The 14,699-nt window shown below is 32.3% G+C and overlaps 1 pseudogene; it reads right to left on the reverse strand.

The window, feature by feature from the left end:
• Window positions 1–225: 225 nt before the first annotated feature.
• On the reverse strand, window positions 226–358 carry LOC145248499 (U2 spliceosomal RNA; annotated as a pseudogene).
• Between the last annotated feature and the right edge of the window lie 14,341 nt (window positions 359–14,699).

Raw genomic sequence — 14,699 nt, forward strand, 5'->3', positions numbered from 1 at the left:
AATGAATTTAGGATTGCCATGAAATTCTTAAAGGTAAACTAAAATGACCGAAAAATGGGCTGAAATGACTTAAATAAATAAAAAGTAAATGACTTAGAATGAATATAATGAACTTAAGGAGGAATTGAATAACTTTAAAAAATACTTGAATGCTTAAAAACCATTCAAAAAAACATTAATGATCTGGAGAATGACGTGAATGGCTTTGAGACTGACTGGTTGTTAAGTGGGTGATCATTATACATAAAATTAATTTAGAAAAGTGACACCTTTCATATCACAAAGTTAAAACATAAGAACAGCATGTAGAAAGAACAGATACTACACTTTGATCTAGCCAAAAGGCCCAGAAAAGGGTATTTATTTGCTCCCGCACCGAGCAAATAAGGAACAAAGCCGATTTTTAATGTGAGGGGTGAAGGATAAATGAGGGCCAACTCCCCCGGGATTAGGGGAGCTGAACAGTGACAATTAGTATGAAGTGTTGCCCCTACATTGACTAAGGACTTATATGTGGGGTTTGTATTTATTTGACCTCCACGGAGCAAATTAGGCACAAGGCCGATTTTTAATGTGAGGAGTGAAGGGGAAATGAGGACCAACTCCCCCGGGAGTAGGGGAGCTGTATAGTGACAATTGGTATGACGGGTTGCTCCTACATTGACCAAGGTCTTATATATGGGGTTGCCCCCACAGATGGTCTTTGCTTGCAATATCTGCCGGAACAGATACTACACTGTGATTTTGGCTTAAATGCCAAGAAAGGGGTATTTATTTGCTCCTCCACCTAGCAAATTAGGCACCAGACTGATGTTTAATGTGAGGAGTGAAGGAGAAATGGGGATCAACTCCCCGGGAAGTAGGGGATCTTGATAGTGAGAATTAGTATGAAGGGTTGCCCCTACATTGAACAAGGTCTTATATGTGAAGTTGCCCCCCCATATGGTTTTTTGGTTGTAAGTGTCTGCCGGAACAGATATTACACTTTGATCTTGGCCAAAAGGCCAAGAAAAGGGTATTTATTTGCTCACCCACTGAGCAAATTAGGCACAAGGAAGGCGACTTTTAATGTGAGGAGTTAAGGGGAAATGAGGGCCAACTCCACGGGGAGTAGGGGAGTTGGATAGTGACAATTGGTACGAAGACGCCTCTACATTTACCATGGTCTTATATGTGGGGTTGGTATTTATTTGCTCCCCCACCGAGCAAATTAGGCACAAGTCCGATTTTTAATGTGAGGAGAAAGGGAAATGGGGACCAACTCTACGGGGAGTAGGGGAGCTGTATAGTGACAATTGGTATGAAGGGTTGCCTCTACATTGACCAAGGTCTTCTATGTGGAGTTGGTATTTATTTGCTCCCCCACCGAGCAAATTAGGCACGAGGCCGATTTTTAATGTAAAGAGTGAAGGGTAAATGAGGACCAACTCCACGGGGAGTAGGGGAGCTGTATAGTGACAATTGGTATGAAGGGTTGCCTCTACATTTACCATGGTCTTATATGTTGGGTTGGTATTTATTTGCTCCCCCACCGAACAAATAAGGCACAAGGCCGATTTTTAATGTAAGGAGTGAAGGGTAAATGAGGACCAACTCCACGGTGAGTAGGGGAGCTGTATAGTGACAATTGGTATGAAGGGTTGCCTCTACATTGACCAAGGTCTTTTATGTGGGGTTGGTATTTATTTGCTCCCCCACCGAGCAAATTAGGCACAAGGCCGATTTTTAATGTAAGGAGTGAAGGGGAAATGAGGACCAACTCCACGGTGAGTAGGAGAGCTGTATAGTGACAATTGGTATGAAGGGTTGCCTCTACATTGAACAAGGTCTTATATTTGGGATTGTCGCCACATATGATCTTTGCTAGCAGTATCTGCCGGAACAGATACTACTTTGTGATCTTGGCCGAAAGGCCAAGAAAAGCTTAAAAAGCAAAGGCCATCAAAGGACAGCGTCTATTAACAACAGACTTTTGATCTAAACCAAAAAGGGCAAGCACAAAAGTGTAAAAACACATTCAATTATTAATCTCTCATACATTTGATGAATTAGACATAGTTTCACAAACACGCCGCTGGTGTTAAATTTCTGGTCCATCCATTTAACATTGTTTCATTACAGGTGCCGTACGCCAATAGGCATCACTCCCTTTAGAGTCTATTATTGCGTTTCGGGCTATTTAATTGCCTCTTTATATTTGGTTATCAGGTTAGAAGCATATGTATTTTTGACCACCTCAAACACCGTAAGGCGTAACAAAATAACTGGTCTACAAGCGGTAACATTAAAATATGGTTAAATGCTTTCTTTTTCATTTTACTAGTCTTTTACATCTTGTTCTGCTTTTTCTTCTGCTTCTTTGCATTCTTCTTCAGTTTTTTTTATTGTTTTTATCGTCGTTGTCATATTTCTCTTTATTTCAGTGACGGGAACCAGTTTCATAAATAATATCGAAACGGGTTATCAGCGTTTAATTAGTTAACTTACGCTTTAATACAATGAAGAAAAACTTGCGCACATTTACAAGTTAAATTAAATACTGCACATAATGTCTTCATGCAATCTTAGTAAAAAATAAAACAGTTTAGTTATTACGTTATAAAACTGTATGTAAGTAGCCCTGCACTATACTATAATTTAAAATCCTCAGAGAATGATAAATATATTTAATTAACAAAAATGTTTTAATAAAGCACCCTTTTCTATAGAGATGATGAAAATAAGTTATTTAAAATTGACACCAATAATACTCAACTATTGTTTATAATGATTTATATATTTAATCGACCAATATAAGATAAAATACTAAGAATTAATGAATAATGGGAAAGTAATATTGCTTTACTTTATTCAATACTATTATCAGAATCATATTATGAGAGCCAAACAAGAATCGAAAACAAAATAAAATCCGATTAAAAAAAGGATGTCCGATTTTGTATAATTTTTACACTTTTATAAAAGCTAGCACCAAAAGTGCATCTTAGAAGTTTGATCATTGAACAAGCACTAAACCCATACGTAATAAATTCAACTGTACATTCTTTTATAAGCCAGAGTCGAATTCGAAACAAGTGTTTCTTTTTAGAACACGGTTGAACTATCTACCTTAAATTCGATAATTAAGTAAAAATAATTTCATAAAATCGACAATGTTTTTTTCAGTAAAACAAAGACTTGATTAAAATGTATGTTTCTGTTTAGAGCAATTATCCATTACTTTTGCATTTTAAACTTTAAGTGAAGCTAATAAATCAGCAGTACATTTTACAATGTTATGTAGAGTACATTGTATTTTGGACAATTTCACTGTGAGGAGGCGTATGAAGTTTCCTCTCCGAAAAGGGGCCTTAATTAACGTAGGCAATCAACAGATTTGATTAAAAATAAAGATTACAATAAAATTATGAGAGTGTTAAAAATTTATTGAATCTCATTCAATGCAAGGAAACGTCGCGTCTCCCTGCTAGTTTTAATATGAAAAAGAAACTTCTAACTTGGATATAGTTGACAAACTTCTTGCATTCACTTAAATATACACAGTCTCCAGTTATGCGAAAATAACTCTTTCTCTTTAAGTACTGTTTTAACAAAACACCTGGGATCAATACATTTATGTAGCATCATTCAAAAGACGCATTTAGCAAACGTTAATTGTTTATACTTCTGGTAGAAATCACAGGAATCTAACCTAAAAATAATGAAATTAATATTATGCATCAAGAATAACTATGCGGCCTAGCTGTAGTCCAGAAAACAACAGATCAATAATAATAAATCTGAATAGAAGAAGGGAATATACAATTGAGTCAGAAGTGACTAATCCGTTGTATTACGCTATATCAAAATAATTTTAGCAGAAAAAAAAGCAAGGATGAAACACATTTACAAGCTGCTTTCAATATATTTTTAGCAGTTTTTGTACATACATTTAAAATCGTTGTAGACTCGCGAAAACTTAGTTTGTTACTATTATACAACGTATGAGATGATTAAACAGTTTTTTGATTTCAGGTCTAATGAAACAGCATAAGCAGGAATTACAATACATCCTACTAAAGCTTGATTGTAACAATTGGTGTATTAAAAATGTTATCTGGACGTGAAAACATCCAGAAGAAACTATGCAAGAAAATTATGTTTTAATTTTCGAAAAATGCCACAGAAACATGTGGAATACTTCATACTGCTTCCGAACGATCTTGCAATAATCGTACATCCGTTTTAGTGAGCCATGAGAGATTGAAGAGAGACAGTGAGTCTGGGATGGATGATGAGATGTGTGCGAGTAGTAATGAACGGCAAAACACCTGAGTTTATTAGCCAAATAAGGAATTTCGTGGATAAGGTCCGTGTATAGAGAAAATAAGTGCGCAGTTTGGTGTCAGTATGGGTGCTGTACACACAATTATTCGCTGGGAACTAAAGATGCAGTAGTAACGTCGCCCAAGTGTGCTAATAGAAGACCAGAAAGGATAACGTTACCTCGATAGCAAGAAAGGCATCAAGGCAGTTTCTCGCCTTCACTATTGTTTAGATCTTGCCCCAGCAATTTCTGATTAATACTTAAGCTAAAGTAAAACCTTAGAAGCTGGCGTTATAAGACGATTGAGGAAATAACAGATACTGTGGCCATGGTTTTTGTCACGTTCATCAAGAGGACTTCCAATGTGCTTTCCAGAAGTTGTTGGAACAATGCAACAAGCACATTACAGCAGACGGAGATTAGTTAGAAGGCGACTTGAGTTTCAAGTGTGAATTACCAATAAAAGTATTCATACGTAAAGTGCCAAAGGCCTTATTGAAAACACTTGGTATCATAGAATTTTATAGTAAAGAACTTGTCTATGGCAGGCTTTGCTTAATGAATGCAAGCAAGTATTTCAGATAAAGATTTATATTCGATATTGTTTACAATATTCGGACTATCGTTATTATAAATGTTAATTCGTCGTGCAAGCGATAACGTTTCAATTCATAATAAAATATACGTGACTGTACTCTAGAAATTTTGGTTGTTTTGTTTTGGTTATTTTATTTCACGGCATATCAACACTTTTCGGGGTTTTTTAATACCGAATCCAGTTATTTTGAAAATAAATTTCATATTGCATTCAGTTATTTTGTAGGAGATGTTTATTCGTCAAGTACTGTGTATCTTCAATCGCTTGTTTGGACTTTTTTTTGTTATTTTATAGTTTGTACCGTTTTGTTTGGTTGTTTTATAGTGGATTCTATCGTTTTTATTCCCTGCCCTGCAGAACATGAATGAGTTTAGCAATGGGAGAGGGAAAATGGTTACAATATTAATGTTTGGTACATTTAAATTAGGAAATCAGTCAGGAAGTGAGGGAGATAGAAAGAGAAAGGTGATGGGAAGAAGGGAAGGAAGGAAAGGTGGGTTGTTGTTGTTGTTGTTGTTGTTGATTTTTGTTTTGCAGAACATGATTTAGTTTTGCAAAAGGAAATAGAAAAACCAAAAGCATCAATATTAGGTGCATTTCCTCTCAGGGGGTCAATATCTTCAGAAAACCTTATTTGGTAGCACCAGCTGGAAATTTTAGCCTCTCTCTCTCTCTCTCTCTCTCTCTCTCTCTCTCTCTCTCTATATATATATATATATATATATATATATATATATATATATATATATATATATATATATATATGAATAAAAAAGAATGCGAAAAGTATAAAAGCTTATAAATTTTCTTTATTCGTTTTTAATTGGTGACGTGCAGGAATACAAAATAATAATATTATGAAAAAAAATTAAAAAATCTTTTTTCATAAGTACATAATTTTCGACCAGTCTTCATCGGTGTAGTGAAAGTATATATATATATATATATATATATATATATATATATATATATATATATATATATATATATATATGTCTTTCTAAGAATACAAATACGATTTAAAAAAAAATTGTTTGCGGTCCGGCCTGACTGAATAAAACACTCTACTCCTTTTACTTAAGTATTCACTTCCTAATTACGTGCAGATTTTAGATTTGAGATGGAGGTTCTAGAATTTAATAAACCAGTTTTCTGAAGGTCAGGGTTAACATATGCCCAAATATTACGATACCATCCGTATAGAGAATAATAGTCTGAAGTACACCATCACTATGAATATAAGTTATTCGTTTACAATATCAAATTACCAACAAACATGTTACTTAATAAAACATATTAATGATAGACGCGCGTGTGTCTCAATACGGATCTTAGGATAAAACAGCGTCAATTACACTCAAAACAGTATTATTGATACAAGGCTGTTAATTTAATGTCTAATAAATATACTTGTTTATTTTGCTATGATTTGCTTTCAAACGTTTCTTATAAGTATTTTATTTTATTCAAATTTAATCAACGCTTCTATCACAGAACTCACACCCCTGACGTTAATCTCGTGTAGGCTACGCGTCGTTCCGATATTTCAAAATACTATCGCTACGGGACAACACACCGATTTATACTAACTGATTCTATTTTTTTCCAACTTTACAACATAGCTAGAAAGGAGACAACAATAAAATGTACAAAATTCTGAGGATGCAATTTTACTCCAAAATATATAAATTATAAATTCGAAACGAATAAATAGTTGTTCATATTTATAACATTGCGTTATTATATTTCAAACGTATCTTTTACGTATTTTATTTTATTCGTTAAATTAACGCTTCTATCACAAAACTTACACCCCTGATCTTATAAAACCTGCCATTAGAATCGTTTGCTAAAAGTTTTCTATTTAGTATCGAGAAATGAGCCTCGTTTTTTTTTCTATTTAAACAAAGCGTATCGATTTCTCGACTTCTGGATCAATATTCCCCATAAATGCATTACTCCGTGTCTTTAAATGTGAAATAAAGCATCGCGTCAAACAAAATGACAAAAATGGCACGACCATTATGAGGTTACTTTGAATGAAAACGTTTTCCACCGGAATGGATCAGCGAGTTTACATAGGTTATCCTTTACTTTGATAGATTAAAGGCAGTATTTATTCATGTTAAAACCTTTTATGTTGATAACCGCTTTTCCTGCGTAAAAATCCCGGGATTATCATTATCTTTGTGGAGGTAAACAAAGCTACTTAATGTTTAGGCAATGCTATGTTTAAGAGGCGCACATTTCATCACGAGGAAAAAAGGAAACACCACTGATGCGGTCATAATCAAAGTTTTACATATTCACTCTGCACTTCTGCTAAAAGCAAAATAGATATAGACATACACACACACATACATAACCGGCACAGTATATACTCTACTGAACACTAATACATTTTTGAAATAAAAATATGTTAGAGTATACATATATGTGAATAATTTATTATATTATGCATATAAATATACACACATATACTTTGATAAGATGTTGTAATATATTGTGAATCATTCTTCAGTATGTACTTCAACAAGGCTCGATACATACGTCGATGATTTAATTAACCAGTTTAAAAAAAATAAAAACTGCTAAAATTTGTTAGTAATCCGAACCATTAATTATATCTAGATATAAAAAAAAAGCAATCACTAATGTCTGTGTGCATACCAAGAAAAAGAAAACAAATTAATGAGTTTACAATATAAATATATCTTTTTATAAAATATCCTACAATCTTTTCACACTAATTCTTAGGCAGATCTACAAAATACTAATAAACCCAATGTGCGCATGATATTATATATATATATATATATATATATATATATATATATATATATATATCATGCGCACGTTAGATTTATTTATTATCACACCATTCAAACACCCCCTATAATAATTAATACATATAATCTCAATCAATAAATTACACAACACTCATTTCATTTCTGTTACAAACCTATATTTGAATTTCAACAGATATATTTCTCTCCAGTAAGAATATTAACTGCGTTCAGACCTGTTAAAATTACATTAACGACTATATGACGTCCTATCTTTAACAGCGCACCCCCCTCCTTTTTGAATTTCCAACGTCTTTTTCCGTTTTTCTGAAATAGAAGAACGTCACACTTTGCACGTGAAACATTTTCAAATATTTTGTACTGGTATTTCTTTGTTTCTTAATCTCATTCATCCAGAAGAAGTCTCGAAATAAAGACAAAACGTTGATGAACACATAATACGGTTTGTTTCTTTTTATTTCTCTATTTTGTCGGAATACTATTTCCATATTTATCATCATGTATATATATATATATATACATATATATATATATATACATATCCAATTTGCCTATGATATTATAAAGTTAATATATATATATATATATATATATATATATTATTTTACGAAAACGCACCAACCAAAAATAATTATTTATTCATTAACTCTTACACATGTCTCCTACACATGAATTAAATACCCTACTTTTTCTGTATAAATATATTTTTGTAGATTCAGAAACGGTTGGACTGCTTTTTCGAATTTTCACACAAATGGATTTTATGTGTTTAGGAGAGTTCTCAGATAGGTATTGTATCACAGGTATTGTATCACAGGTATTGTATCACAGATACACATCAGAACTCTTTCGCAGCGCATCGTATTGAAAAAAACTTGATATAATCGAAAATAGGTTTTCTACATTGCAATATAACTCAGCGCGGGGAGACAGGTTACTCTTCCTCCCGGTTCACCCTGATTGATCTTCAACTAGATCAATCCATAAATAGATGTGATAAAAAATAGATCATTTCACGGATTCTGATTGACAGTAAAACTACGGGGCGTGTAGACGAGTCAGTGATACTCGCTAAATCCCAAGCAAGGTTGAGTTTTGCTGCTATGAAACAGAATGCTTTTTACAAAGCTCTATATTCGATGAATATATTCAATTCCAAAATAATCGAATTATTCAGTCTAAGCTTTCAGATTATTTTTACGATTCAACTATTCAAATTAGGAGTTGCGATTGTGTCCAGATAGTCGAATCGGCGCAAGACTTTCGTGATTTTCCTAGTATGAGAATTGATCTGTTTTGCTTTTAATTATATCAGGCACTATTATAAAATACATTGGGGGAAGTGATTATATTTGCAACACAGTAATGTTACATAATATTTCATTTTACATTAAATTCTATATTTTTTATACCACAGTCAATGCACCACCTCATACTGTAGACGACATCTTGTGAACAGTTTAGTTATATATGAAGTCCATCGTTATATTCTGCCAAATTTTATTGATTAAAATCAAATTAAAATATTTTAAATGCTGTGTAGTAGCAAGCAACATTTAATTAAGATATTTAAAGTTTTCTTTTTTTTATCTTTAAATTCTATTTAAAAAAATGTGTGTAACTGCTTTTTTACTTCATATCACTCGGAACTGGAACGAACGCCCACGTTAAATAACTGGACAGCACTGCATTTAAATTTTTCCTCTCCAAGGATTGGTTTGGTTGTTTTATTTTTACGGTATATCAACCTTTTTCAGGTTATTTAATGCCGAATCTAGTTATTTTGAGGAACGATTTTTAATGGGGTATATAAGTTTTTTTTAAGTCGGATTCTATTTAGCCCATAGTTGGGAACCTAACAGGTACTACCACTCCGGGTCAGAGTGTACCTGGGAGCAATGGCAATTAAAGGGTGGCGCCAACCTCCCCAAGGCCCGCATGCTGGGGCCTCCCAATCGTATATAGTTTTAGGTCATATCCAGGATTTCTCAAAGTGATTACTTTCTTCATACTAATAAAATGAAGAAAAAATCTACGGTTGGAGTTATTACCCTGATGAGGCTATTTATCAGCGAAATATAGGACCTTCGACACCAACAAAAGTAAATACATTTATCATGTTCCTGATATTTAAAAATTTCTAATTTATCTTTAAATTCTATTCTAAATAAATGTTTTCTAGATGTGTGTAACTACTTTTATTTTTTAGTAAGAGTTTATTTGCATTCAAAATGTGATGATTTCCTTTTGTTTTTACGGACGATTGAAAATGTTTCATTTAATTTGAATTCATGCTATTCACACACGGCTATATTGCATTTACAAAAGTAACCTTTTTCCTATTCGATATTTGTAAATTTGGTCTTAATTGTGTAAAGTTATTTTATCTCGATCTCTAAATAATTATGTAAGACGGACGTCACTCGGATATATGTAGATAGCCTAATCGTTCAATCTTCTACGTATATTATGCTATACTAGCAGGACCCGCGGAAATACATGATGAACAATATATTTAATCAACAATTATGTCGTTATAAAGCTGATAATTTCATGTATATCGTAAAAATTAACCTTTTTGACGGAAAACCCCAATTAACCCTACCAAATAAATGTTTATTAGCGTTTCTATAAAAAAAACAGTACCTAATGTATTTTAAATATAGATAAAAATGAATATGTTATTTAGGAATTAATAATAATAATAATAATATATATATATATATATATATATTTTCAACAAAAGATTTTTAAAAGTTCAAAAAAATGTACATTATATTAATAAACTTATAGTCACTTTTAGATTCAATTAAAATTAAAGTTTTGTATTTTACTTTATACTGTTTATATAAGTGCACATTTAATGCCGAAGAATTTCATATTCAATGTTTAAAGTTCGTAACAGAAATATTTTGTTTTACTATTTCCATGCCTTGAAATATTTTTCTTATTCTAATTGTGTCGTATTATATTTTACTTAGGTTTTATTATTTTAATTTAAAATAATTCATATGCGTTAAATGTCTTTTGCAAGTGGAAATTACTTTTAGTTTCAATATTCTATTTGGAGAAAACGTTGGAGCGTTTTGTACTACAATCATTATCATATGATAAAAGCATAAATAAACATAAACAGTATGCATAAATACCGTCTTCACACCTTTATTATTAAGTTTTTTTTTTCACTGTATATCTATTTTATTACTCTTTGTTAAAAGGTTATTTTTTCAGATTATAAAAAGTGACCGTACATAACAAAGCGATGTATAATACGTATGTTCAACACATTTCTTTCAAACCGGTTTCTTTATCTTTCATTACGTTTATCCTTGAACTCACTTGTTTTAAGACCATGTTCATGGATCACTTTACGTAAAATATAATGGAGAAAGCCAAAACGGTTTCATAACTAAGAAGTGAAAAAAGCATATTCAGGCCTCCAGAGCGCTACTTAAACCTTAAATTTAGAAGGCATTTGAAAACACTACTTAAACCAAATATCTTTATCCCCACCAATAGAAAATTATTTTTTAACTGATCACTTGTAAGAAACAATACTAAGAGGGATTCCAGTGCCCTACTATAATCGCATAATACTTATAAGAACCCTCAGAGCACTAACAAATGCAAGTTTCTACGACTTCGCTAACAGAAAAATTGTTCTATTAAATGAGCAATAAATAAAGTAATAGTTAGGAGGCCCCTTTAGCGCTACGTTAAGTACTTAATAATATGTAAGGAGACATCAGAAGCACTACTAAAACAATGTTTACTCACTAGAATCAATTGGTTTTAAGTAAGCAGTAATAAAAACTCAGAAAGGCATACATTTTCACTCATTAATATTTCATAATTTTTGGAATTTCTACTAATTTCGATACGACATATAAGTAGTTTATCGTGATTTCACTTAAAACGTGTCGGTTTTTGATAGCGACAAATTAATAAATTCGCCCAATTTATTAGTTGTAATTGTTTTTTTATTCGTAACTTTTCCTTCATTATTTTGTAATTTATAATAATTTCGACATGACACTTAAGTAGGTAATACTGTTCTCAAAGTAAATGTGTTGTATTTAATTACCCCTTAGCAATACAAGCACCAATCGTTTTATTATTTTATTTTGACATGATACTTAAGTATGTGATAATGTTTTCTTCTGAAATGCGTTTGAATTTGTACTTATTTCAAGATGATACGTAAGTTTATAATATCCTCACACGAAATGCGTTTGTTAAATAATCTACACAAAAAGCTTATAGATTTACAAATTTGTTACACTAAAGTTATTATAATATTTTTTACCTGAATTGCGTTTGAATTTATACTAATTTCAAAATAGCACACAAGTAGGTTAACACTTTCTAAGTTGAAATGCATTGGATATTATGTTTTACTGATTTCGAAATAACACTGCAGTAGGTACTAATGTTTTCACCTGAAATACATTAGAATGTATACTGATTTCGACATAATACGTAAGTAGGTACTAATATTCGTAAATGAAATGCTTTAGTGTAGAAGCTGTACACAATTACTCTGGTGTTTACATGATCTGCATGGACCAACACTGGTTGGTGATAATGTATATATCTTAAACAATTATTTCTTGGGAATTTTATGAATATTCTATTTTAATTCTAAGGGAAATCATTATTTGTCGGTGCGATTTAGAATATGCAATTTTCATTCTAAGAGGTGTTCAGATGAAAACGGTCGAAAATAAATATTAATACATAGATCGTCTTTAATTTATTGTAAACGGATCATGTAAGATTAATATACAGGGTGTCCGTAAAGTTACTATACAGTCTTACAAGTTACTATACAGACACCCTACAGCTACACAAAAATAAATATTAACTATTAATACAAATATAATACAATAAAACAATAAGACTGTATAGTAACTTTACGGACACCCTGTATAATGGTCTGTAAATTTGGTTTTAGTTTTTAACCGCGTTATATATATAACCTAATAAAATCATGAGCAACTGAACATTCATTTAGTATGTTCTTATACTGTCAAAAATATTTGAAATGATTATACTAACCTCAGGCGCATTCAATCGTCTCCATGGATCTTAAATATTAAAACAGTAGTCTCTGGAGCTATCTTGATAAGACACGGAAAGTTAGCCTAAGATGTGTTTAAGGCTTCTGACAGGCCGACTTTACTCTCACTGTATTATGCGCCTATATTAAACATAATCAATTCTGAATGAGATAATAGAAAAATCCTTGTTGGCTTTGATTGTTGTTCATTCAAAAACCATACTTGCAATAACAAGGAGGAAATTCACAGCAATAAATGTCCAAGGTTGGTGTATCCGTCTGTATAAAAGCTCTGGATGATATATAATATATCCTAGATGCGTCAGCATGTTTAAAATTGTGAGTTGCTTCTCAGGTTAGTAAGTACAAAAAAACTTCAAGTGGTTACGGTAGACGTATGTCAAACGGAGTAGGTGGTGCCAGCGTTGACACCTAGGGTATCATACACTTCGTGCGAAAGAAAACAATGCATGATTAAGAAATAGAAAATGATATATTTTTCTTTCGCTTGCAAGTGCAGTTTGCCTTTCGATTTGGAACGAGCAGGACGAGTCTAGGGGAGAAAAGAGAACGCAAAAACGCCTGCGTTACGATGCAATGTATTCTCCTCTGTTCCCTCGAAGTGGAATAAAGAATCAATGCCAGAAAGCGGCGTCATATTTTCGTAAGATGTTCCGTTCCAGCATCGACCAGTGACGGGAAGAATATTATCCCATAACAGAAGAACAAAATAAGAAAAAGAAATGGCATTATATATATATATATATATATATATATATATATATATATATAATACGTAACACGATCACATATAGAGGCATGCATATATAGGCAGATGATAACGCTCGTGCGCACACACATACATAAAGACAGATATTAATAAAAACACATCCATAATAATAATAATGACATTTATTTATAATAACTAAACTGACAGAAAATCTCCCCTATCTCGAACTTATAACCCATCGTATACAAAACATAATAGGAAAAGAAGATTATGCAAATTTAGGCGTTATCGGGGTTCTATGTGACAAAAAAAAATGATTTTTTAAAAAAAAATTGTGCCAGGGTTATTATCTTGTGTACTTCAAATCGTTTTCAGTTGTGAAACGTTACATACGGTTACACACGTGTTAACATGTATAAACGCAACGCATTGTAGACGCCGGCGCAAGAAAACTACGAAAGAAAAGAAGAAAAGGTTGTACTTTTAATAAAATATATTTATTCCTCCTTCTCCCATCACGCATGACTTCTCGTCTCGGCTACTACGTTCCCCGCATATTTCTTACATAATCCACCATCTGAACATACATTCTTCATTTTATATTTTTATTTTACCTTGTCGTGGCGTTCTCTTTTACACGGTTCAGTCATTTGCCATACGCGCTTTGTTGCTCTGTTACAACCAGATGTTTTTGTTCTTGTGCATACGTAAACTACCGGCACATAATTGTTATTTTTCTATCTTTCATTTTCAATAAGAATTAACGTCGAAAATGTCTATCATATTTATACTATATACGCGATGGTTGATTCGATTTTAAGAATTTCATAATACATTCTTGTATTAACAGTTTTAAGGGCTCTAGCAATAATCGCCCACAATTGGTGTGTGCCCTCTGTAGTGAAAGACAAGCAATCGAACCTGGAACCGATCCCAGACGAGAAAGAATATAGAAATAAGATAATGCAAATTTATGCGCTATCGGGGTTTGAAAAGGCACCAGAAAAATACATAGTTTTGTTCAGTAGGAGTGATGTTCATGTGAGGTTACTGTCAGTTACGAAATAAGATAAAAAGAACAATATTGAACAGTCAGTGTAAAGAAAAGCAAGCAATTGGTGGAAAGAAACAGCATCTTATATTCACGGCTAAAGGTAAGTATTTTTTGACAGACTCTTTAAAAATCTACAAAAAAATCA

This window comes from Euprymna scolopes, chromosome 26 (assembly GCF_053919585.1).
Source record: "Euprymna scolopes isolate OS-2025 chromosome 26, ASM5391958v1, whole genome shotgun sequence".
NCBI lineage: Eukaryota > Metazoa > Mollusca > Cephalopoda > Sepiida > Sepiolidae > Euprymna > Euprymna scolopes.